The sequence below is a fragment of the Kogia breviceps genome, chromosome 16 (genome assembly GCF_026419965.1).
Source record: "Kogia breviceps isolate mKogBre1 chromosome 16, mKogBre1 haplotype 1, whole genome shotgun sequence".
NCBI lineage: Eukaryota > Metazoa > Chordata > Mammalia > Artiodactyla > Physeteridae > Kogia > Kogia breviceps.
This window is the reverse complement of record NC_081325.1, coordinates 9,677,131-9,704,897: the sequence shown is the minus strand read 5'-3', so window position 1 is coordinate 9,704,897 and position 27,767 is coordinate 9,677,131. Positions and strand designations below refer to the sequence as shown.

The 27,767-nt window shown below is 43.2% G+C and overlaps 1 protein-coding gene across 8 annotated transcripts in view; it reads right to left on the bottom strand.

Moving 5' to 3' along the window:
* FRY (FRY microtubule binding protein) overlaps positions 1 to 27,767 on the bottom strand; it is a 426,981-nt gene that overhangs the window by 264,590 nt on the left and 134,624 nt on the right. The window contains exon 1 of one of the 8 annotated variants that reach the window (XM_067016678.1): positions 6,460 to 6,482. The exons of the other annotated variants lie outside the window; for them this stretch is intronic. The gene's annotated coding sequence lies outside the window, so the exon portion shown is untranslated. Of the gene's footprint in view, positions 1 to 6,459; positions 6,483 to 27,767 lie in introns of those variants that run through there. 8 annotated transcript variants of the gene reach the window in all.

Sequence of the window (27,767 nt, the reverse complement as noted above, 5' to 3'; positions counted from 1 at the left end):
ACATAATCTAGAGACAAGCCTAATCGTTATAATTTTTAAATGAAATAATGAACATAAACAATACTGAAATCTACCTAAAGTAACTGTAATGGGATGAAACTTATCTCTGATTTCAATTAGTAGTGAAGTCGTAGGTACTGCTAATACTAGGTTTCTCGCCTATATTCATAAATGAAGAAAATACAAAATTTCAGTTAGAGGTTAATGAGAAGTAAAATGTAATTTTTTTCCCATCTGCCCAAGGAGTGGACCTGTTCATATCAGTCCTTCATTCTTTCTAAAAGCATTTCCTCTAACCCCTAGTCTCTACGGCTCCCAAACGCCTCGCTTTCCGGGAAAGCTCACAGTTGCAGGCTCTCGAAGATGGTCATAAATTATCACTGCAGATTTGAGAAGCTTCTAATGCTTTTCTCCCAATTTTTTTTTTTTTCTAATACTTTTTTGATCACACCACACAGCACGTGGGATCTTAGCTCCTCCACCAGGGATGGAACCCATGCCCCTTGCATTGGAAGTGCAGAGTCTTAACCACTGGACTGCCAGGGAGGTCCCTCTTCTAATTCTCTTGATTCTATTTCTTTCTCTTCTTTTACCACTTGCTCTGTCATCCCATGGCACGCTGCAGTACCTTACTCTACTATGAAATATTCAAGTGATATATAAAGAACTGAACCATTCAATAAGTGAAAACAACATGTATCACAGGACTTTCCCTAGAAACCATAGGTACGATACCCACCCAAAAATTCATTGCTCGACTATAGAGTAACATCTAATTACAATCCTCACATTGTCAAGTACATGCCGTACAACTTATATCTGTACATGATCTAAATTGTCCATGTTTGAGAATATACTATATACAATGTCATTTTCATAAGGTAAATAAGCTCCCCCCCAAACTTGTACATTGCTAAACTGATGAATGATAGCCTAACCTCTTTGACTATCCAAATGGAAAGGAGATATGCTATTACTTACATTTAGAATAGTACTCTGATCTTACAAGCTAAGATTTCATTTTGCTTTGAGTGGTGGAACTAATTTGGTGGATCAAAACCAGTCTATTTTTCTATTAAAATAGAATAGAAAGGACACATGAGAGTGTATCAAGTAGTAATAAGGGTGAGCACTATTGCATAAAACTTCTGTTTTCATATATATGTGATATATAAATATGTACGATATATACATATGTTATATAAACACATACACACTTGTGAATGCTGGGTTGCAATGTAAAATATATTTCTCATCGTGCGTCTTGGTCAAAAAAGTTTAAAAAAACTTATACACTGCTGGCGAGAATGCAAAATGGTTCAGCTGCTGTAGAAAAGTTTAGGAGTTCCTCAGAAAGTTAAACGTAGACTTACCAAATGACCCCACAATGCCATTCTTGGTATATACCCCCAAAGAATTGAAAACAGGGACTCGACCAAATAGAAGTACACCCACGTTCACAGAAGCACTATTCACAATTGCCAAGAGGGGGAAACAGCCCAAATGTCCATCAATGGATGAATGAATAAACAAATGGTCGTATACCCATGTAATGGAATATTATTCAGCCATAAAAAGGAATGCAGTACTGACACATGCTACATGGATAAGCCTTGAGAACATTATGCTAAGAGAACGATGCCAGGCACAAAAGGTCACATATCGTATGATTCTATTTATTAAAAACGCCCAGAATATGTAAATCCATAAAGACAGAATGCAGATTGGCTGTTGCCAAGGGTAGAGAGAGGGGGGAACTGGGGAGAATCTGCTTAATGGTTACGGGGTTTTACTTTGGAGCCATAGATAGAGGCAGTGGTTGCACACCACTGTGAATGTACTAAATGCCACTGAATTGTCACTTCAAAATCGTTAATGTTTTATGTCAGGAAATTATTTAAAGAGGAAAAAAAACAGTTTGAATGCCCTAGCCCTAGAAGGCTTGTCCCCAGGTCTACTTTTCCATTTGCACGGGGACCACTTGCGGTGCTGCTACATCTCCACCTAGTGGTGAAGGACGTTCCTGCCTGGACTCGAGGGCTAAAGACTCCTGACTGCCAGGCAAGCCACCCTCACATCAGAGGGCCTGCAGTGTCTGAAGCAAGTCAAGGTCCTTCACCGGGCCTCTCCTTCGTAAGTGTCCAGAGGATGCACAGTGATAACCTCCAGTCCCCTCGAGCTTTAGGCACGGAAGAAGGACAGTTTCCAGTCCTGGCCCTGAAATATTTCTCAAGAAGTCACGAACGTCTCTGGGATTTGTTTATCTGTCTATAAACTGGGACCCACACTCCCTACAGCAGGATTACCATACGGGTTCGTACAGCATAAGGAATGCAGCTAGCAGTAAGTGCTCACCAAGCGTTAGCTCCCTTCCTCATCCTTCATTATTTCTAAAGCTACTTGGTATGGACTTCTGAACCCCAAACAAGAGGACTCATACCTCCAAGGGGGCTCCCCTGCTTCAGATCTGTCATCCAGAAGAAAAACAGACTCTGGGTGTTTGGAGCAAAGAGACAGGGATCTGGAGAGTGCAAGCACAGGACAAAGTACCAAGTACAAAGCCCAGAGGTGAAAGCAGCAGGGCCTGGCGAGGGCCAGGTGGCTAAGAGGAATGGGAAGAGAGAAGGAAAGGAAAGATCTAGCAGACATTCTAGTTATTGCCACAAAGGTTGCCTGAAAGTTCCTAATCATAAGAGAGAGGGGGTGTTGGGGGAGAGAAAGGCCAAAAAATACACAAGGCAAAGTATTTGGATATTTTTGCAAGTGGGCTTGCATGAAAGATTCCAACTTCATAATGTGTTCTATAAAAATGGGATGGAAGGCAGACTGAACTGTAAGATGAAGTTACAAAAAACAGCCAGAAAAGACAGACACAAAATCATGTGCTTTTCAGATTACAAGGCCAAAGGGTATGAGCAACTTAAAAGGGTAAAAGCAAGAACATGGAGGGGGGAGGATCGTGAAAGTAATTAGAAATAAAACAGGGACGAAAAATGACCAGAGCAAAGTGCACTGCTCCCATGGCAGAATATTCTGGATTCATGAGGAAATTACATAAAGGGGTGTCATTTGGCATTGGAAAACCACAGGAAACAAACTCAAAACACCTTCTTTACACACTTCTCAGAACGCGGACAGGATCAGTGGGACGGATGGTGAGGAGAAAAGAGCCGTGTCAGCAGGTAGCAGGGGGGACCAGGCTGCCCCGCCAGGAGTCGTGGGGAAAGCAGGGCTCCCTCCTCTGCAGCTGTCGTCTCTTGCATTGTCCCCTCCTGCCACCCCATTCGCAGAGATGACTTTGCCTCACAGGTGGCATCGGATGCGAAGGCTCCCGTTTTTCTGCCACCAAATCCCCCAAACCACCGTCCCGTGTCTCCCATTAGGATGGAGGAAGCGCCGCTTCTGACCCACCTCTGCCGCCCTGCTGGGACCTCACTCCTTCCGTCTCTTGGATCTTAACCTTTCTCTTTCTATGAGATCTCTCCTGTCTTTATTAAAACGCTGAATAAACCTCTCGTCTGAAAAGCAACAGACAATACAAAACCCTCCCTTTTATTCCACATTTCCTTCCAATTTCTACCTTCTCTCCCAGCCTTCCCCATCACAGCTTAGCGCGGCTGCTTTTACACCTGTCCCCCCATTTCCTCTTCAGTCTCCTGTGGCCACGCTCCCGCTGAGGTAACCAGTAGCCTCCAGACGTTGCTCAGTCTTTAACTGAAACGGCATCTCAGCGGCATCTGCTGCCCTGACCTCCACTCTTCTTCTCCAGCTTTCCTGGTTTTGCAGCTCTCGCCCAGTTGGCCACACCTGTGTCTCCCGTCGCCCCTTCTCTCCCTCCCCCCAGTCTCCGGCCACCTCAGGGTCTAAGCAGCGTTGCTCCACTGCCTACATGCTCTCTCTGTTCTCTTTGTTTGCCTAAATCCTGTTTGTCTTCGTATCTGTCTAAGCCTTTCTTCAGAGAAGCCTTCCCTTGACATCCTGGTCTAAATCCAGACCTACTCTTAAAGTTCCTCATTGCTACTTTTACTTTTTTTTTTTTTTTTTTTTTTAATAGCCCTTATCACAATGTGTAGTTATGCTTTAATTGTGTAACTTTTCCCAATATTCTTTCCTCCCTCTTTGGACCATCGACTCCACTGGGGCAGATTCCATGTTCATTGTGTTCACCTTTTCAGGCCGGCACCCAGGGACCCCAGGTGAGCCCAGTAAACAGCCCACAGGAGGCCCTGGTAATCACTGAATGAGCAGCCACTGGGGCAAATGAAGGAATGACCCAATATTCCAACCAATGGCAAGGGGTCAAAGCACAGTAGTGACTTTACCCTGGAGGCTCCAGGCCTTGAATCTCCCCCATGGAGAAGCTGTCCGTAATTTTTCAGGCTCCCCGATATCTGTTTGAACAAGCTCCCATTTTGGCCAAGAGGAGGAGGAAGCTGGCAGCCCAAAGAGGCGAAAAGCCAAGGAGAAAGCAAGCTGGAAGAAAGCAGTCTCAATTTGCTTGGCGTTTGATTTCTCATTTCCAACCGTGTCAGTTGTAGATGGGGCTCTTTCCTAGCAGTGTATTGTAAACCGGAAACTACAGAAACCGTGCATGTAGAAGAAGCAAAGCACGGGAGGCATGGGGGAGGGAAAGCGAAAAGAAACTCTGACGACAGAATCAAAGTCTGGTGAACCTGGAGGAGTGGGTCTTGTAAGTCATCTAGTCAAATCCACTTATTATATGAGGGAAAACCCAAGCCTAAGCTGGAAGGGACTCACCCCAGTTCTCCAGCGGTGGAAGAACCGGATGGACTGAAATCCAGTGCTCTTTTACAAACCACAAAGTGCCTGTTAAGGTAGGAGGCCAGGTGTTCCTTCTGACATGATAAGGAGAGATTTCTCAGTGGAGCTATCCCACCCCCATCCTATTCAAAGCATCAAGACCAGAATATCTCTAATGAGATTTTGAAACTCATTTTCTACTCAGGAATAGCAGGAGGTGTTGTTAGAAAGTCCCAGACAGTTGTCTGACCTTGATTGACTTTTAACGTAAAAATTTCAGCCCTTATCCTCTAAAACAGTGCTGCCAGGAGCCTGCTGCTTTGATGATGATAGAGAAGGCCTTGACGCATGTGGCCAGTTAGGCTGGAAAAGTCCATTTTATGGATTCAGCAGCACCTGATGAAACAACGCACCACCTTCTCCTCCTTACAGCCGAGTTTCTTAAACACACACACCCTTTCTGAATACCCTTCCTAATCTCTTTTGCTCTCCAATTTACATTTCCTGAGTTATTTCTACACTTCTGACCTTCCGCTGAGGTCTCCGTCTATGTGTACCTTTTTACATTTTGTTGTCTGTCTCCACCTGGATACCATGCAAGTGCCTGAAATTCAACATCTTTAAATCTGAACTCACCACCTCCCTTCCCAGTTTCCACTGTCTTCCTTTACTGCCTGAATGGCACCGCCATTTACTAAGTCACTCAAGTTAGAAAGCCAAGGAAACTCCGTTCTTTCTCATCCCTCACATCCAAAGACTCAGCAAGCCCTGTCAGTTCTCCCTCTTAAATATTTCTTGTATCCGTCTTCTCATCTTCATTCCCGCCACCATTGTCTTAACTCAGGTCCTGATGATTCCTTGCTGGGCTCAATGCAACAGTCTGCTCATTGGTCTTGCAGCCCTGCCTACAGCTGCAGATTGTTCAATGATCCTCTATCACTTTGGGGATAAAGCTCAGCCTTTGGTTGTCAGCCTAGACCCTTTTCTACTTCTCTAACTTCAGGCAACCCTGTGCTTCAGCCAAAGGGAACTGTCCGCAGCTCCCCCAGACATCACTTCACCATACGGCTGTGCTCTGTACTGTAGAGTCTCCTCTTTCCCTCTTTCTCAACTCTAACCCTCCCCCATGCTCCTCACTGGGCTGCAGTTGCACTTGTTACACAGTCTTGAGGTTACTAGTTTATTTGTCTGCCTCCCACTAAACCGAGAGCTCCTTCGAAGAAGTGGAAGACCGTACCCCTCATCTCTGAATTACCAGCCTCTAGCATGGTGCCTGGAACATCACAGATTCTATAAAACGCCTGAAGTTTATTTTTGTGGGTGAGCCCACAAGCAACGGCTATGATAACATCCCTCTCAATACATTAAATATACAAAATGCACTCTTCGGTTGTACATCTTTCAAGAGGTTTTCTGTAAAAATCCACCGACACAATAAAACGGAGAACAATTAATTGTTTCATACAAACCAAAGACTAAAAATCACATGCCTGTTTTTTACTAAAATATCCAAGCAGAGAGATGTAATTCTAGAGATTAATTCTGATATATTCTGCCATTACCACAAAATTTCTTTAAATGCCATTTGTTCAGCCCTTAGAAACAACCAGGCTGATACAGGATGTGATCCATGAAATCTTATAATGCTCTGGAAACACCTGTCAAGGACAAGACTTAATTTTACTGGGACACACTTACCCAGCCGGTCATTCAGAGAGAAGCAGCTCCAACCAAGAAGGACCACCACAGCTCACCGTGACTTTTTTTTCCTGAGAAGATACCAATTAATTAGCGTACCTTCACATCACGTGAAGGTCCACTACATCACTGAATTTCACCAATGGAGACACTGAAGCATTAAAATATTTAATTAAATATTAAATATTTAAATATTGGTTATGGCCAAAGAACGAGTCCAAACGCTGTTCTTAAATTTGCAAACTTTGCTCTCAGGACCAAGTGAAGCTACATTGGTGCATTTCAGAGTCTAATTCTGAAGCAGGTAAAGTTTTATTCATTTGCTCTTCCGGTACCTGAAGCGTTCTGGCGTCCTCTGAGGTCACAGCCACGGCCCCGTTGGGCTGTCAGAACCACTCCCGCTAGACGAGCTGAGCTAGGCTCCCCAGCACAGCATCACCTGCATGTCCTCGGCTGCCAACACAGGTCACCCCTCAGAATCCGACACATGGAAACACTTGGAAGCCCAAGAACTGTTATCTTTGTAACCGAAAAACAAATTCCCAACATTTCTCAGGACGCGTAGTACCCAAAAAGCGGGCCAGCAGGAGGTCAGGGAAGGCCGACTGCGCGTGCGTGAAAAGAAGACTGGCCTCCGGAAGTAACCTCCCCCCGCTCAGGTTTTGCTTATAAAATTGTCTGCACCAATGGGATTGCGCCTGTGGTACTTTAACACAGGTGTGCGGAATCCTGCCAAGAATCAGAGCTCTTAGTTACGTTTCTAACTACTTTGGCTCTTACCCAACTCCTGTGCTTTATTTGGAGGATGAAAAGGATAGCACTGGCAGGAGTGATTGCTAAGAGCAGACTGCATCCCAGGCTACAGAGGGCTTTTTTTTTTAATCAGGTAGATGAGTCTCACTCTCACGTTTAAACATAAAAATGTATGTCTCAACTGCTCTCCTAATTTCATTAAATTTGTACCTATGTAGATATACAGACATACGTTTCTGTACCCACACACACACCTGCCTGGGATTACCTACTCAGTCAGTTAATAGCATAGACTTAGTAGAACTAAAATACCCTCTTCTCACATACTTTTAGTTAGCAACAAGAACGACAGCAGTAACAAAACAGAGCAAGTCTAGTGAAGAATTGATCTAATTTTCTGTTACACTTTCTGAAACACCAGCAATAAAGAAGCACCAGGACCACTCCGGCCACAGTGGCCTCCTTGCTGCTTCTCAAACAGGTCAAGCCCAGGGCCTTTGCACTTGCTCTTTCCTCTACCTGAACTCTCTCTATCCAGATGTCCACATGCCTTACTGCTTCTCTTTCTTCAAGTCTCTGCCTATCAGCAAAATCTGCCCTGACCACCACTATCTATAAGGTAAGATTTCATTCCCCTGTCATTGTATCCTCCTTTCCTTCCTTTATTTTATTCAAAGCATGTTTCACTTTCTAAAGAATATATATGTCCACATTCATGGTCTGTCTCCCATCCTCACTAGAATATAAGATCTGTGAGGGCAGGGGTTATGCCTGTTTGATTCCCGGCTGTAATCCTAGTAACTCAAAAGAATACAGGGACAAGATAGGCGCTCAAGGAATACTGAATGAATGAATTTTGTTGCAATTTAACTCACTCTATGTATATCGTGGATTATAATGTGCCAATTCAATAAGCAAACTAATGTCAAATAATACCTACGTGAACAAATGCTTACCACAGTACCTCTCTGCTCAGGAAGCTTGACAAGCCGTAGTCCAGGCTAAATTAAAGTTGAGGTTTGACTGTGTATGAAGGAATTTCATTTTCTCTACTGCTCTCAGGATGCTGCCACAGATGTGGAGGCAACCTCACCTTGGGGTCGGTAGCCCGGTGACGATCTAGGCTGACGTACCTGTTGGATGAACTGCTCAGTCCCCAATCCTCTGAATTTGATTGCACTCTCCCTACCCCGACCAGAAAGAGAGTCAGTTCAGGGGACTGACATCTGAGCAATCTCGGGTACCTTTTACCCAAATGTTGGGTGTGCTGGCTGAGGACAAAGACAGAGGCTGTGTCTGTGGGGGAAACCAGGGTGAACCAGAGCAGCAAGTGCGGCCTGGGTGTTAAAATGCCAAGGATGGGCTTCCCTGGTGGCTCAGTGGTTAAGAATCCGCCTGCCAATGCGGGGGACTCGGGTTTGAGCCCTGTTCCGGGAAGTTCCCACACCCCGCGGAGCAACGAAGCCCGCGGGCCACAACTCCTGAGTCTGCGCTCTAGAGCCCGCGAGCCACAACTCCTGAGCCCGCGTGCCACAACTACTGAGGCCCGTGTGCCTAGAGCCCGTGCTCCACAACAAGAGAAGCCACCGCAATGAGAAGCCGGTGCACCGCAACGAAGAGTAGCCCCTGCTCACAGCAACTAGAGAAAGCACGCACGCAGCAAGGAAGACCCAACGCAGCCAAAAATAAATAAAATAAGTAAATAGATTTTTTTTTTAAATGCCAAGCATGCCCAAGGTAAGAAGAGAGAGGGCACCATGGAGCTGGTCTGGGTGAGGGCTAGCCTTGAACCCACATTGCCTTGGACCCAGATTTCTAGAGTAGCCCCGCATGGGCAGGTCAGGTCCATTAGAAAGAAGCTCATGGACATCACCTTTGAGCCTCGATACCAGAAACATGGGCATTCTGTTTTGCAAAATGGTGTTCTTTCTGTTCAAATTGAAAACAACTTTCATTTCCCCACATTATGAGTGAAACACTTTAAATGGACTTGACCTTTTAAGAATCATCAAACAGACAACTTCAAAGGCCTTTGGGGATAAACGTGGCACAACCAGAGGGACATTCAAGGCTCAGGCTAGTGATACAGAAAACTTAGCAGTGGGCAGCGTGATTCTTGTTAATATTTCTAATTAGAGTCCCACTTTATATATGATGGCTAGACCTTTAGTTATGTATAGCGAATGGATATTATTGTTAGTTCTATGACATTTTACACGGTATTGTTCTGATCTGGGAGACAGGGGGGAGGCACTGTATACAATAAATGACAGCCAGGATCTCTCCTGTAAATGACTGGGACAGGATGAAATATGGGCCAATCCTAAAATATAATATTTTATTTCAAGCTCTGTACTTTGGCCACCCCCCCAAAAAAACTATCAGAAGTAGGGTGCCTCTCTTATACGTTCATTCGCTTCATAGCACGTATCAATTTGTAATACATATCTGTTTGTTCACTTGTTTATTGAAAGCCTTCACGGACATAATTTAAGCTCCAAAGAAGGCAGGGACATTGCCTGTTGCCCTGCCGCATAGACAGTGTGTGCAGTACCTCCAAAGCAGCGGGTGCTCAGGACAGGTTCACTGAATGAATAGCTGTGCAAAGGAGGGAAGAAGATGTGACTTAAAACCAAGTCATTTAATTATACACCGCCAAACGTAAAACTGATAGCAAGTGGGAAGCTGCCACGTAGCACAGGGAGATCAGCTCGGTGCTCTGTGACCACCTAGAGGGGTGGGATAAGGAGGGAGGGGATATGGGGATATATGTGTACGTGTAGCTGATTCACTTTGTTATACAGCAGAAACTAACACACCATTGTAAAGCAATTATACTCCAATAAAGATGTAAAAAAACAAAACAAAAAAAACCCCGAGTCATTTAAAGCAGCAGTCCCCAACCTATTTTTTAAAAATAAATTTATTTATTTATTTACTTTATTTTTGGCTGCATTGGGTCTTCGTCGCTGCGTGTGGGCTTTCCCTAGTTGCGGTGAGCGGGGGCTACTCTTCGTCGCGGTGCGCGGGCTTCTCGTTGCGGTGGCTTCTCTTGCTGTGGAGCACGGGCTCTAGGCACGCAGGCTTCAGTAGCTGTGGCACGTGGGCTCTAGAGAGCAGGCTCAGTAGTTGTGGCGCACGGGCTGAGTTGCTCTGAGGAATGTGGGGTCTTCCCAGGGCTCAAACCCGTGTGCCCTGCATTGGCAGGTGGATTCTAACCACTGTGCCACCAGGGAAGCCCCCCCCCCCAACCTTTTTGGCACCAGGGACCGGTTTTGCGGAAGACAATTTTTCCACAGACGGGGGTGGGGGGAAGGAGGGGGACGGTTTCAAGATGGTTCGAGCACATTACATTTATTGTGCACTCTATTATTATTACATTGTAATATATAATGAGATAATTATACAACTCACCATGACGCACAATGAGAGCAGCCCTGAGCTTGTTCTCACTCGCCGCTCACTGATAGGGTTTGACATGAGTCTGCAAGCAATTGCTTACGATGGTCTCTGTGCGGTCAGACCTCTCCGCTAACGATAATCTGTACCTGCAGCCGCTGCCCAGCACTAGCTTCCTGCCTCAGCTCCGCCTCTTCATCAGGCATTAGATTCCCGTAAGGAGCACGCAGCCTCGATCCCTCGCACGCGCAGTTCACAGTAGGGTTCGCGCTCCTGTGAGAATCGAACGTTGAGTGCAAGCCATGGGGAGCGGCTGTAAATACACATGAAGCTTCGTGAGCTGGCCCGCTGCTCACCTCCTGCTGTGCGGCCCGGTTCCTCACAGGCCACGGACCGGTACCGTGGGTTGGGGACCCCTGATTTAAAGACTTGGCACTTCTTGTTGACTGCAAGTTCAATGTCAGTCCATATGCTGGGGCTTTCGAGGGTAATCTAGATGTCTGTCTAGCACATGGGATGGGACCATCCTGCCTGATTCCTTCTGTGGAGTCCTCTGCCTGCTTGTGGGTGTTCCAGTTTAAGAATATATGTTATGAGCTGAATTGTGTCCCCCATTAAATTCATATGGTGAAGTCCTAACCCCCAGGACTACAGAATGTGGCTGTAGTTGGAGCAGGGTCTTCAAAGAGGTAATTAGGTTAAAATGAGGTCACTAGTGTCCTAATCCAATCTGACTGGTGTCCTGATAAGAAGAGATTAGGACACAGACATACACAGAGAAAAGATCACGTGAAGACACAGGGAGAAGATGGCCATCTGCAAGCCAAGAAGAGAGGCCTTAAAGAAACCAACCCTGACAACATCTTGATCTTGGACTTCCAGCCTCCAGAACTCTGAGCCCACTTCTGTTGTTTACCCCACCTAGTCTGTGGTCCTTTGTTATGACTGCTGTAGCAAACTGGTAGGTATTAAGTAGCTGCTAAACCAACTAAGAGTGTATAATTTGAAAATGAGGCGAATCAAGAGGGCAATGAACACTTTCTTCAAATACCTAAACAATCATTATAGGAAAGGAACGATAAGGGAAAACTTTCTGGCAAAAAGAGACATCTGAAAATGGAATTAATGAACACCCTAACATATAATTTACTTAAGTACTGAATTGATCATTTACGGCTGACTCCTCTGGCTAGAGATAAGCTCCACAAAGACAGTTACTTAGTAAGTGCTCAGTAAATATGCTGAGTGAATGAATTTCCTCTGGAGATAATGAGTCTCCTGTCACTGGAGGTATGTGAACAGAAGCCAAACATGCTGTCTAGGAGGATATTATTGAGAAGTTTCTGTCAGAGGGCACAGGGTTAGGCTACTTCAGGGTCCTTTTTCAAAGTTGCAATTTTATTAAACTGATTCTACTACTGATGAATGAAATATACAGGTAAAGGTCCACATTTAAACAGCGGTCTTCATGTGTGGATTTTAGTCAAAGTTTCAGGCCCACACACTTATATTTTGCATTTCTTCAGCCTGAATGTATTATCTCCTAACACAGAGAAAAAAAAATTTAAGTATAGTTTACTATATACTATTTGCTTAAATTCAGCTCTTTTCATGTTTGTTTTTTTTTTTTTTTGAGGAAGATAGACATTTCTGTTTCTTATGTCTGTTTTATTTAATGCATGAGCTCCAACAGCAGAAGACTGTGGTGTCTTATTAAATGTCTCATGATGAATAACTAATAATATTAACAATCATCTTCTTCTTATACGCCCAAGAATAGTGGCAGATGGTGAATTCTGGCTGTGCCTAATTCTTGCTGTGCCTGTGGCTGCCCATAGATCTTTCAAGAAGCCAGCATTCAAAGAACATAGTGAAACTCACAAGAATCTCATGAATTTTGCTGCTATTGTTCCAAAGATTCTTCTGGCACAGACTCTGCTCTAGCAGATGAGCCTGTATACTTTCAACCACGGCCATTCAGTTAACAAATAATCACCAGATGACCTTACAGAGATTTTGAAAAGTAGGTCTGTCCGTGAATACAAAAAGTAAGGGGGACAGGCCACCCTCCTTCTTCCGTCCCGTGGAAGATGCTCAGTCCCAATGTCACGATTTCAGGCCCATTCACACAGCTCGGAAATACTGAGCATTACAATGTTCAGGTCCTCGAAAAGCACTAACATTTTCGATAAAGAAAAGTTTTGTTCCATAATTCACTTTGGCAGATGTTTAACACGTGTTGGCTCCCAGAAACTTAATTTCCAATTTGCTGAAATTCTGCCACGTGCCCAGAGCAGCACTACATATGCAGCCAAGATGGCAACTTCTGCAACCCACCGTATGTCGAGGTCTGTATAAACAAACACTTGCGTGTTTGTTTATTTTCTAGCTGTACCTCCAGAATATTTATTTTCATAAGGAATATCACCACTCTAAATGGAACCAAAGAAATGATCAACACTGATGGGCCACCAGCTTAAAAAACTCCGCTATGACATAGATGGTGATGAGTCAAACGTGTTTACAACCCCAGGGAGCAGTGCCCAGTACTGCAAGGTAAACGGTGTTGAATGATTCCCAGTCAAATTTCCCACCCAACTCCCACAGCCCATGACGCCAGCGTGAAGGCACTGGGAGACATGCACTGACAAAGAGGAGTTGCCAAGAACGGGTTATCTGTTCCATCTTTATCTACATCATTGGAAAAGCAGGGCTTGTACTAGGCAGGACTGGTACTATATACAAAACGTCACTTGAGGCTCTGGGGTCTCAAGAAACATTTGGTATTCTGTCCAGTGGTTTCCAAACTGTCCTATGAATCATTTTCTCAGTGGGCTTTGGAGGAAAGGCTTATCCTGGCACATTACAAAGGCTCGAGGCAGCACAGGCATGAAGGAAGACACTCCAGACTTGGAATTGGAAGATCTGTGGTCAAGCCCAACTTCGCCAGTTAACCAACTGGTGACCCTGAGCAGGCCATTTAATTTCGCCATTCTTCAGCTCCTGCCCATAGAAAATTAGAAACATTAATAATACACACCATGGGATGCGTTAATTAACTAGGTGAGTGGAATATTTCCACAGTGTGTATGTATATCAAATCACCAGAAAGTGAAATCTAAATATCTTACAATTTTATATGTCAGTTACACCTCAGTAAAGATGAAATTTAAAAAACACACACCACTCAGGACTGTAATAAAGATAGAGACGGGACATGTACGTAGCATGTAGTAGGCATCACCGTGATACTAATAACATAACGGGACCAATGATAACATTTATGAAGAGATTGCTTTGTGCCCGTGACTATGTTAAGCATTTTTCATGCATCACCTCACTTAATTCTCATAATAACCCTCTGAGCTTGGTATATTATCCCTATCTTAAAGATGAGAAAACTGAAGCTCAGAGAATCCAAGGTCACCCAGATAATGAACACTTGCTTAGCTGATGAGATGTAATTTTTATAAGCTTTGCTTGTTCCATGACTGAACACAGATTTCACCTAACCTGAAAGGGGTTAAATATCTTATTTTAACCTAATAAGAGACCTAACATTTATTAAGTGTCTTCTATGTGCCACATAATGGGCTAATTGACAGGTTATTGCACTTAATCCAAAGACCTGTGCGTGTTTATGAACCAGGTATCACCCTCATTTTAAAGATGGGAAAACTGAGGTTCATCAGTGTTAAGTTATTGCCTAAGGTGGCACAGCTGCAAGTGATTTCTGATCCCAAACCCAAGCATAGCTCGGAACACAGCCTTCCTTTAACTTTGTGTGCTCAGCTATTCTAACATTAGTTATCTGAATGAAGGTAATAAAAAAATAATAATCTAAAATAATAATAAAATAAAATAAAAACAAAAGATAACACTCTCTCTTTTCTAATTCTTGTTTTCAGCTTGCTTAACGTGATTACTAAGCATCCAGTCCAAAATCAGACCATGAACCTTGTTTTTTCAATGACACAAAGAAGTAAGATGAGAAAACAAATCTCTAAGAATATTTTTTTTTAATGGAACTTACAGTTAACCTCAGGTCTTTTAAAGTAATTCTGGTCAAAAGTATATAATCAGTTCTGGTCCCCACTGTGCCAAACAACTTTCTCTACGTTTTTCCCCATCAGGCAAACTTCTTTCTCCTTCTACGCGGCATTACCACCGCCACTGTCTTCTCCCTACTGTCACCCGGCCCCGCGCCTGATGCCTCTCTTCCAACCTATCACGTGCGTTGCCACCTCCAAACCTTTGTTACGCTCACCTCCCTTCGCCTAGGACGTGGTCCCGTTTACCAGTCCAAATTCTCTCCATCACTTACGTTGGTGTTCAAGCCCTCCCGTGCCAGGGAGGAATCATCATCTCTTCCTAGTCTCTCACCGTATTGAATGACCTCCCTATTCCTCAGGGCACTTGCTTATTAGCTTTAATGCTTCTAGATGTGTAGCCCATCTCTCCAAATGGATAATAATGTCCTTGCAGATAGACTATCTTTGTTGTTTTTCTCTGCCCTATTGTATTCAAAAAGCTCTTAATTGTTTTATAACGAGGGAATAGTATCTTCTTAAGGGAAAACACCGCAGGGTCTGTGGTTGCTAGCATCTTTTTTCTTACACGTTACTGTTTAAAAAATTCAACACAGAAGGAAAGATAACCTTCTCCAGCTAGGCACAGATCACTGACTATTTTCTAGGTTTGCACAATCTAGCATTTAATAGCTTAAGAGTAATATCTTAACAATGAAGTCTGATAAATGCGGCATGTATTACTTAGGCAAGTGCTATCAGTTCCTTTGAAAATAGGGCAGATGTTCATGTCTTTATGTTTTGAACGGGTAGCTCCTGAGCACCAGTTAATTGCCTGAGACCCTGCTGGACACTCTGCATACAGTAAGATATGGTCTTAACCCTCCCTAGGCTTACAGTCTAGTAGCAAGACAAATGGTGATCATTCAATACAATGGTGGCTATACCGTCAGTTTCTATAACAATTACACTCTTTAATAAAATAGAATCAAATTTATTACCAGGCATCCTTAATGTTCAATAGCAGTGGTTCTTAAAGGGTGTGAAACCACGCTTTGGGGGGGGGGGTTTCAAAATGTGTGGAGATGTTTGTGGTCATACCAGCGATGGGGGGGGGGGGTGCTGACATCACGTGGGCGGGGGCAGAACCGCTCAAGGTCCTGCAATGCCTGGAGCTTTCCTGCCCACAAAGAAGTTTCTCCCGTCCCACGGACATCCAAACGTCCCCCCTGACATCCTTGTACATGAAAAACTCACTTATAATGATCTAAGTCTGGAAGCTAACTGTTGTACATGTGAACAAAGTGCTTTCGCACAAGTTAAACATCTTCTAAATTTTCAAGGAATGCAACTACTTAACGTAAGTGGAGGAGAGACTGGACTTTATTGTGCTGGAGCTTCAACGAGAATTGGTCATCAATTTGGAAAATCGTAACACCCAAGGTAACGCCATGCCTGGGTCAGGCTGCGTGCAGGGCTGTGCACTCTCGGTGGCTCTGGGACAGGTGTGGGCATCTGACTATTTCAGCATATCTCCCCATGTGACAGCGTCAGAGGACGGAATGTGTTGACAATCAGGGTAGTTTATCATGAGTTACTTTCCTTGCCTTTCTCTTTTTATACTACGGATATGAGATACAGATATGTATATTTAAATACAGATTTTTTAAAAGAAATTATATGGATAGGTGAGTTGTATTATCTTTCAATTTCATTTCAGGATAATAAAGGAGGTGTGACAAAATATTTGTGATAAAAGGGGGAGTGGACCTAATAGGTTGAGAATCACTAGTTCTAGGCTCCTTAAGAAATGTAAAGACAAAGTTCCCAACATTGAGGTCAAATTCCTTTTTTTTTTCTTTTTTAGTTTTTCCTTTTTTATCTTTGCATGCCATGACCGGGCTTTCTGCAGTCAGCTATGTTTCTGCATCGTGGGTATTTTTAGCAGGCCCCATTTGATCTCTGTGTTCTTCCTGCAGTGAGTGGCATTGGGTGGATTTGGGAAAAGAGAAGAAAGGCAGACATATATAAAGAGGAAATTTTTACCATCAACTACAGCATTGAACAAGCCATTACCGTCCACTTAAGAGGAATGAAAAAATTCATTCAAAAGAGGAGTTCAGGGGCTTCCCTGGTGGCGCAGTGGTTGAGAGTCCGCCTGCCGACGCAGGGGACGCGGGTTCGTGCCCCGGTCCGGGAAGATCCCACGTGCCGCGGAGCGGCTGGGCCCGTGAGCCGTGGCCGCTGCGCCTGCGCGTTCGGAGCCTGTGCTCCGCAACGGGAGAGGCCACAACAGTGAGAGGCCAGCATACCGCAAAAAAAAAAAAGAGGAGTTCAGAAAGTAAGAAGATATAATAATTTAAACCATTAAGACCTATTTATTAAAAATGGGAACCCAGAGAAGTATAAAATAAATCCCTGCCCTCACATGCTTGCAACATAGCTCAACATGCAATACTGTGTGCAGTTTCCTTCACACCAGGAGGACCCTCGCACTAAGTACTCTGAATTCCATAGAGAAGGGATGCATATGTCACCTAATTCCCATGGGTACACGTGCCGGTGGGCTACCAGGAAGATGGCTCAACGAGAGAAGCGATGTAGGCTAAGACTTGGGGATGGAGGGAGAAAAGGAGAGTAAACAGCCAGGGGACTGTCCAATCGAGAAGGAGAGCCAAGATGGGGAATAGTCACGAGAAGGTTACAACTAAACTGACTGATTTTATATCGATATCAAAATTAAAGTCATATTTATATATATGCAGTAAATAATTATAATAGAGATTCGTTTGGGGCAGTTACACAAGTCTGTTTTTCAAGCAATTTTACCATAAGCATAAATATGATCTTAAGCATTAGGAAGAGGAAACTCTGTTTTAAATAAAGCACCCGCATGTTGATTATTTTGAGGTACGTGATTTTGGAATTTTGGATTAATATATGATGGTAGCGTAGGAAAGTTTAAACAGGAATTGAGCCACACTGACCGTCATGGCACTTGTATAAGGCTAAACAAAATCACATTGCTTAGGTTACAACACAATAATTTGAACAAAAAGTTACAGCTCAAACAATTATTTTACTGGGAAGAAAAGGAAAATGCTAATTCACAGACTGGTTCTTTAATATGTCACCAGCTAAACACAAACCTAACCCTGACTGTTTTTGGAGCAGAAGATGATGTCTCATTCCTTGAGAGACTGAAACAATTTCTCCTTTTTTTTTTTTTTTTTTTTTTTTAAATAAAGGTTTGACTGAGTTTAAGAAAGGTGATCCATCCTAATTTGTTGTCATTTTTAATCTTTTTATCGCACAGATTTGCTGCTTCTAAGATCGAGAGCATCCTGGCCTGTTGTCCATTTCTGAGGTGACACTTGATTCCTTCCGTGGCTGCTGGGTGGAGTCTCTCAGCAGTTTAATCTATGTAATGAGGCGACTCTGTCCTGGCCCTGCTGTGACACTCACTAATGTGCAGGAGATGAGATTTGATTTACTATGTTCTTCTGACTCAACCATGTAACTCACATTCTAGAATATTCTGGGAGAAAAAGTAACCTCCAGGAGAGAGCTCTTGTCATGGACAAATAAGGTAATCATTAAGGCCTGGAAGCATACTTCCCCTTGGCCTCTGCTCTTAAAAGAATTTATTCTACATGATTAAGAATTCATCTCAAAATGCTCTCTTACACTAGGCTGAATGAGGATGTCAGCACAGCCTTGGGAGGACAGATGCTCAATTAAATGCTATCTTACAGACAAGCAAGGAAGCTCTCGAAATTTGCTTTTCAATGGTGTACTCCCCCCCCCCACCTCTTCCTTTCCAGAAGAAACACAAAACTCACAAAACATCTATCAGGAAGCAAAATACAATCTAGATATTTTTGAAAGAATATAAAAGTAATTATCAGAAAGTGGTGTGGTGATTTCAAGTAAAAATATAATTCAGGCCTTATCTATTTATTAAAGCTGAATTGTAAGAGAGAATTACAATAACACCCGGTATGAGATAATGCCTTCTAGTTTCATGAGCACAGGACTATACATTATGGAGATTCTTACGCCTTATAGATTTTAAGTAGAGAAAAAAAATTAAACCCATTTTACACATTAGGAGACTGGGGCTCTGAAAAACCAATTCCTCCTTTGAAATGGGTGGTAGAAAGAAGACTCAAAGGTGAAAGCCCATTTCATATATTTACAGGGCCAGGGACCTCCCTTCAGGACTGCTAGCCTGTGACATGCTCCCGTCACACTGTCTTCGGGGACACGACGGGCTCCAGGCACAAACTCAGGCAAGCATATGCTTCCTGAGGGGCACGGTGGTGAGATGCCCTAGAGGAGAGTCTGGAGTCCTCTGGCCCCACTGAGAATCCTGCTCCGTCATGCCGTAGCCATGTCACTGGGAAAATTACTAAACCCTCCTGTACCTCACTGTTCCATAGAATGAGGTACTACTAATAATCTCTATCTCAAAGGGTCATTATGCGGATTATATTAGTACACAGTGAAAACTCGAAAATGTCATTCATCACTATTATTCCTTTTGCAAATACTGGAAAGCTCTCTCATCACCAAATACACTTCTAATATAAAAAAGTAAACCTACTCAGAACTGTCATGGTGGAGCTGAAACAGGAAAGGGGATCTGATTATAAATGATGTTCGAAAAAGATGTGGGCATCCGCACAGATCACAGGGTTTTATCTACTACATTAATTTATGTTCTAGACATGAGCCAAGACTCACGAGCAAGGAAACAGGTCTTTGACTAAGAAACAGGTCCCTGCCAGCCGAGGGAAGGGCCTGGGGCCCATGGGGTGTTCGCAGATCCCAGTCTCCCCTTAGATTACGGGCACAAGCCTGCATTACCTTTACATCTTCTGCATTCCTTCACTAATTTTTTTTTATTGCATTATCTGCTTGGGTAAATGTTTTCTGTAAAAAAAACACAACTTATTTGTTTTCCTGTAATTTCTTCGTATTCTAATGCCCTTTTGAGAAAGTCATGAAAGGTTGCAGACTTCACCTTCTGGGGTAATTCTCAAGACTGATTTTCTCACAATACATGGTAAGAAAAAAAAAGCACTTCACTTATAATTCACTTTCTACATTTCTCTGTGTGTTTTTTAAATACTAACACCTTCCGTATACCACTAAGCTGTTGAAACATCAGCGATCTCTGTACAGAGATGATACGAATTAATAAAATACACTGTTTAACTTGTGAAGTCTGTATTCTCCTCGGTGGCCTTGGTTTGTAAAGACACGGGCAGTTACTGCTAGAGGAGTTTGCTAATAAGGGTCTAGTGCTAAAAAAGCATATATGAACATCACAGCTCATTCACCAAAACAGATAACAGCAGATAATCAGCATCGATTTAGAGCTGTTGTCTCTTGTTAAGCCTGCACCCTACATCCTGCAGGAGAAGCTCTTCATGGCAAAAGTTCTCTTTTGCAAGTCAGTTATGTTCTATCAGGCACCTGCAGTAGTCCTGGGCTCAAGTCCACAGCGGCTCTGCCCCCACATGCCAGCTTCCTGACCTAGAAACCTGGGGGCTCCAAGGTGTAGCTAAAGTTCATTTGTTTGACCCAGTGAAGAACAACAGTGAACCCGGTCTGCCCGAGAGCCAAGTTTCACAGGGGCCTTGGTGACAAAGAATTCCACCACTCTACCCGGGACCCTGAACGTCAGCACTTCGGTTTTTGTTTCGGCCCATACCATCCACTCCTGTCTCCATGGTGCCAAGCCACGTGCTGAGGCTGGCAGAGTAAAAAAAAGACTTCACCTCCCGGCCAAAACCAGCCGGGCCACCGGATTTTGGTGAAGGAGGTCAAAGGCATGACAAACGCAACCCACCCCCTCTCCTCACTGCCCACCCCCCCCCCACCCCCTACTGCACTGATGAGAAGCCCCTTCCCAGAGCGAATGTGTGGCTCGCACCTTTGGGAGAGCTGGATTCCTCAAGGTCCCTCCAAGCTTCTGAATCCCCAGGGACCAGGAGCTCGAATTCTGGACTCTACAACGGGGGTGGGGCGGGGTGGGGGGGGTAGCACAGATATCCGTCCGAATCAGCACCGAGACAGAGGAAACAGCCATCAGGCACTGATCTTCTCCCAAGCTGTGTAAGTGACACCTAGTGGCGGCAAGTAATAAAAACCCCAGGAGGAGAGATGTTTGTTGGATGTCACTGACCTGCTTAAGAAGATCCGGCTTGTGAGCAGAGCCAGTGGATTTCAACGTCCAAACGGGTGAATCTGCGCTCATTACAGCTCTTTATATTTACGACACATTTCCTTATTCTTAATACCGTGAGTGTCTTGCAATAATCCTGGGAGGTGATGGTGATTTCACAATAAAATTATACCTTCGTGAAAAAAAGTCTCCTTAATTATATCACTGTTTTCTCCAAGAGATGACGTAGCAGGCAAAATTTCTACAATGGTCCCGCAAAGCTGCCCTGCTCTAATCTCCAGAACCCGTGAATTTGATGGGATATCACTTCCAGGATCATGTCAGGTAATGTTAGGTCACACGGCAGAAATGACCTGAAAACAGGGAGATTATCCAAGTGGGCCCGATCTGATCACAGGAGCCCTTCAAGGCAAAGGGCTTTCTTGGGCTGGTGGCAGAAGAAGAGAGCAGAAGATTGGAAGCAAACGGGGGTTTTAACAAGCCATTGCTGGCTTCAAGATGCAAAGCGCCCCAGCTCACAGCCAACAAGGAAACAGGTCTCCAGTTCTCCAGTAACAAGGACCTGGGTTCCACCAACAGCCTGAATAAGCCTGAAGAGGGATTCACCCCTCAAGCCTCCAGGTCAGAGCCCAGCTCAGTCAAAACCTTGATTCTGGCCTATGGAGCCTCGAGCAGAGGTCAAGGTTTGACCCATGCCTGACTCCTCATCCAAGGAAACTGTGAGATAATAAGTGGGTGTTGTTTTAAATTGCTAAGTTAGTGGCAACTTGCCACTCAACGATAGAAAACTAATACAGATGATTATCAAATCTTCGGATTATACCAAAGCGGAAGCCTCAGAATTAGGACTCCATCCTTTCTCTACACTTACACACACACACATACACACACACAGCCCATCCTATCCTGGTACTAAATGCTACTCTGAGTTAGTTATCGTATTTCCCTGCTCCCTCACTATTTCAGTAGTCACTTCATGTTCTCTCATTATCTTTGATCTGGATTCTTACCTGGCTTCCCTCCCCCTAGTCTTCTCACCCTTTTCTCTAATCCGAGGCAATGGGGCCAGATTCAGTTTCATAACATCATAATTCCCAACACTGTTCTCTAGAATAATGGGGACAGGAATGAAGTTTTCAACAGTCCATGGTATCAGTAATAATAATAGGAAGAGAAATAATAAAAGACAATGTGGTGAGGGTTTTTTTCGTAAAGCTAAATATTTTACATTTGAGGAACTTTTATTCTAACTTTTTCTGGTAAGATACTTTTTTTCTATGAAATGATAATTATAATTGTAGTAGACCGCGGCAGAAATGGTCACGCTTCTCACCTGTTTGTTCATCCCTTTGCAATGGGACCGGAAGCTCCTTCCAGCAAGAGGAGGACTGCATCTCTCTAGCCCTCGAATCTGAGCTCGCCACGTGTCTTGTTTTGGGCAGTAGGACTTGGGCGCTGGGGCTTCCTCTCTTGCTGCGGAGACCCTGTGACCCCATGGGAACAAGCCTGAGCTGGCCTCCTGGGATTACAGGCCAAGTGAAGAAAGGCCCTGTCCATCCATCCTAGCTGCCCACGCTGAGGGCCCAAACATACGGATGAGGGCATCTTGGACTGCTCAGCCCCAGGCCAGCAGGTCCAGACAAGAAGAGCCTCTGAGGCACGATGATAATAAATGTCACTGTTTTAAGCCGCTGAGTTTGGGGTGGTTTCTTATGCAGCAAACTGATAAAACAGCAGAAACTAGGCTGCAGTTGTTTAAAAATATACATTCATACTTAGAAAATAAAATAGTGAATACTCTTTGTAAGCACTTTTTTTTGGGTAGGGTCTTTTTAAAAAATTTATTTCTTTAATTTATTTATTGTTGGCTGCGTTGGGTCTTCGTTGCTGCGTGCGGGCTTTCTCTAGTTGCGGCGAGCGGGGGCTACTACTCTTTGTTGCGGTGCGCAGGCTTCTCATTGCGGTGGCTTCTCTGGTTGCGGAGCACAGGCTCTAGGTGCTCGGGCTTCAGTAGCTGGAGCACACGGCCTCAGTAGTTGTGGCTCGTGGGCTCTAGAGCGCAGGCTCAGTAGTTGTGGCACGTGGGCTTAGTTCCTCCGCGGCACGTGGGATCTTCCCAGACCAGGGCTCGAACCTGTGTCCCCTGCATTGGCAGGTGGATTCTTAGCCACTGGGCCACCAGGGAAGCCCAGCACTTTTAATTTTCTAAGTATTAAACTGGTTCAGGAAATTTTGTTTTTAAGAAACCTTAAAACTATTGCCTTAACTCACAGCTCCCAATATGTCTCTGTTTTGCTCCAAAGGCTATGAAAATTGTTCTATAGAGAAATATTTCGATGCCTACTTACATAGATATTTATCTGCTTAATAAATGACACCAGCCTAAGAATAGCAGAGTGCTGAGGGAGAAAGCTGCAGCCCAAGGGGGTGGAAGTTGTGGTTGGAGGCAGTAGGGTCAAGGTGAAAGGATCTTCTGTCAAGAGCCTAGAGAGCTGCCGAGAAGCTTAGTTAACCCAGATCTAACTTTCTTGTTGTTTTCTGGGGAAAACACCTGCTGGTCTATTAGCCCTTTGCTCTTTGAACTTCTTGGATATGCTCCACTGTATCCCAAAGAGTCTACTTAACACTCCCATCCCTCCCCACTGTCTGCCTGCCCTTCTAGTGTGGACGACTCTCACTCTGATATTCCGCAGTTCTGGACCCTACGAGCCAGAGGTTGAGGGCCCTATACATCTTATGGAGTGACGGTGGCTTGAATAATGTGAGCCTGGATGGATCAGTCTGAGGCTGCCCTCTGGGCGAGGACCAGTGTGATTGCCTCCCCTGTTAGACAGTTATCATGTAGCGATTGTAGAGTTAGCTCAGGTGCATAAACAGTATAATCTTCTAAAAGCAATAACTTAGTTGATTGCTTAACCATATTTTTCTGATGTTATTGAATCAATTTTTTTTTCCTACTGGTTGCCGATTTTACCAAATTTGAAACAAAGGTGGAATTGGTGAAAATACGGGTAGGGACTTCTGCTTTGAGCAATATAGAGAATAGGTACATGGACTGACCTTCCGTCGGGAAACAGCTTAAATATTCTGGATAAAATATTTAAATTCTTGGACCTAAAAGCTAAGTGAAGGAACTCAGAGTTAAGTGCAGCACTGCAGTTGACTTTCTCTCTCTGAGGGCACTTGCTAAAGTGCATGAACTTTAACTTTGATCTTTATGACCACATAGGGTGTGGGTAAAAAGTCTAGGGATTGCTCCTAGATTGGTGGTGGGGGGGGGTAGTTTGCATTCCTCTCCAACATAAAGTTGAGACTGCAAAAGTTTACACCCTAAGTGTAAGTGAATGGAAAATGATACCCACTCCTCCACACCCAGGGTGATGCCAAATAAATAGTACATTTTCAAATTTAGGCAATAGGCTGAGAAGAATCATTGCTGAAAATGATGTGGGCTCACAAACCAGTCCTTATGTTACTTTGGAGCTCAAATTCACACTACTTAGGTAGTCCAAAGTATTTCAGGCCAAAAATCTGATTTTGAGTGATCCTTGGTGGGTAGTGCCTTCAGGTAGTGTTCTGGTAGAAACAGATTCCAAAGCTCTCTGAAGGAATGCATCTTTGCCTTGGATTCAGAGAATAGTCACACATAAAATTCCAAGGAAAATAAGTAGTTCACAGTAAAAAAAAAAAACCTAACTAGCTAAATACACAAGGAAAAAAGGCATGATAAGAAACAATCAGCAGAAACAACAGACAGCAAAAATAGACCCCCAAGGATTTCAGATAAATAACCATATTTACTATGTTTAAATACCTACAAGATTGAAGATATGTTCAGGGAACAAGAAATATTAAAGGATATCCAAATGGTTCAGGCAAGAAAACAAATAAACTTCTAGAAATAAAAATATAATAATTGAAGTTAGAAATGGACAGATTTAACAACAAATTCAACACAGCTAGAAGAAAGAATTGTGAATGTATCTTAAGACATTATCTAGAATACAGCACAGACAGAGGAACAGACAGGAAATATGAAAGAGCTTAAGATACCAGTAGAATAGAATGAGAAATTCTAATATACATCTAATTACAGTTCCTGAAGAATAGGATTGACATTTTTTGACTTATCACTTGAGAATTTCCCCAACTGTGTCAATTAAATTGAATTATAAGCAGGGGAAATTCATACTATGAAAGAAATGGAAGAAGAAGACTGACTCTCAGTGTGGTAAAAATGGGATTCCAAGATTATTGCTAGGTGTGGTAAGAGAGTACCAAACAGAAATATTGAGTATGGGGGGCTCACGCATGGTTAGGTATCTTTGCCAAAGAGAGTTAGTGGTGGGAAAAATGAGAAGACCAGACAGTCATTCAGAACTTGAGGGTTAAAAGAGTTGAAATCTCATGTCAACTCAAAGCATTTCCTTAAGAACTGTTCTAAGAAAAAAAATAAAAATAGCTAACATTTATTGAGTGGATGACTGTATGCTTGAGCTTTACAAGTATGATCTGATTTAATCTTCACAATCCCAAGAGGTAGGTCAATCATCATTTGGATGTTATGGTCTTAGGGTGTGAGGCCTTGAGAGGTCAAGTACCTTGTCCAGGCCACATTTTTAGTTATTGGTGGGACTGGGATTTAAATTCAGGCCTCCTGATTCCAGAGCCATACTGCTTCAGAGAAACATTAAAAAGTAATAATTTTTAAGGAAAAAATAGAATCAGTTCTGGATTTGGAGTCAAAACAATCTGATTTGAACTCAGCTCTGCCATTTATAGGTGTTTCTTAGTAAGTTACATAACACTCAGAGTCTCAGTTTTTTCATTTGCAAATTGAGAATAATAGTATTATTTGATTCCTATGATTAGCTTGGTAATTAAATATCAGGCTACATACGAATGCATAATATGCTCTATAAATAGAAGATGTTATTCCTCACTATGACCTTCTACAACTTGGGCACGTTCCAGTGGTAGATCCATTTAATATAACCAATCATATTCCAAATATTCCAAAAGTAATAGCTGAACCATTCATGTATAAAACAGACACAGAAAATTCAAGGCAAAAACTTTTAGCTAAACAATATAATATGTGGAACACTCTTTTTGGGGTCAGAGCTAAACATTCTTCCCCATAAACTCTAGGGGCTGGGAAAATCAGTATGAATAGGCAATAGTTAAGCCACAAACAGAATTATGGATGGAGAGAGGGTAATTTACATTCCAGAATGTACTTCATCATTTCAGGTAAGTTTACACATAATCTATTCACCATTGTCCAAGTAATGAACTTAAAAGAAAGTATTTCCTTCTCGTGACAAGTTTATGAAACATCATTATAGAAAAGAGTAAAACCTGTGGGAAATTAATTGAAGTCATATCATAGAAATCATAGCATTTAAATTGATACATTTTGTTACGCCTCTCTTTTTCAAAATAAATATCTATTAAAATACTCCAGCCAAGAGAAGAGTACTCTTGTACGATTGGAGATACTAACTTGAGATGCATTCAGCATCTCCTCAGGGATGTTTCTGTCCTTTGGGACACCATCATCTTTGCCCATCCAGATTTAATCTCCTGGGAAAATGAAAACTCTGGCCTTTGTTTTTCTTATATAGTTTTTGTTCTAATTGGATACAGTCCAATGTATAGTTCTTCCCTCCTTTGGCACCTACGTTGGAAGAGAAAAAAACATTATGTTCACATGCCTACATCCAGGTTTTCTCAAGCTATGACCTATATGCTGTTTAATGCCCTATTTTGGCTAAACTAGCTCTCCCATGACATGCCGTTTCAAGCTTTTCATGCTTCATAATCAAAGATGCAATGGACTTGAAAAAGGGACTTTGAGAGATCCTGCATCAGAGTATGTGGCCTTTTAGCTATTGTTTTTACTAAAAAAGGTGTGAGGTACCACAATGGATGATAAGGGATTGTTATTGTTTCGTATTTTAAGCAAACAAAGATTGTGTCAATGAGGCAAACACAAAAAAGTCTTCAAAACATCTTTCAATCCCTTGTACTCTGGAATCCTTCCAAACAGATGTAAAGAAGCATCCATAAAATCAAATCACTTCCACAACTGAAGATGAGCCTTTTTTCTTGGAAAACGAGTTCTCTTAGTTTCTTTCAGAATCACAGGCCTTTTTTGGATCCATGACCTATTCATCTTTGGATTCCTAGGACCAAACATCATACCTGGCGGGTTTGGTGAGTATTTGTTGGGTGAACGAATGAAGATATCAGGTCAAGAAATGACAAGGTATTTAACTGTTTGATTCGATGCAAAATGGAATTTCTTTGTACTGAGATATCAAATATTTATGTGGTTCAGGAAGATACTGGCTCAAGAGACAGCAAGTGGAGGAGAAATCGGGAGCTAGGAAGGAGAGGAATGGACAGCAGGTCTGCTGGAAGTCAGAGTCAAAGGCTCTTTAGGTTCTTTAATGGGTCCCCACCCATGGAACCCATTAAAAATCCCAAACTGGCATCCGCCCATTGTCACCACAGAGTAAAGGCAGAGAGATAGTCAAGCAGAAATCACATCAGGGGACGGCCATGGAACCAGGGTGCCTGGAAGATGGCAGGAAATGAAACTCCAAGGAAAGATTTGGAGCTTCACGCAGAGAGCCTGCAATGCCAGAAAAACAGTTTTAGATTTTTTTTATTTCTGTGGGCAATGAACAACCATCGATATTTTTTTATAGGATATTAGACACGCATTGGTGCACAACACGTGATGGTCAAGTGATACCACACTTCTAAATTTTCTCCAATAAATCAGAGCTGGTACCAGCTCATTCGAGAACCCCTGGTGGCTTTGACAGCTCCAACAAGGTCTGCCAGACTTCTCGTTGTTGAGCTGAGCAGGGTTAAGTCCTCACCACTAAGCCCTATTTTTCTTAAGTGAAGTGAAATTCACATGT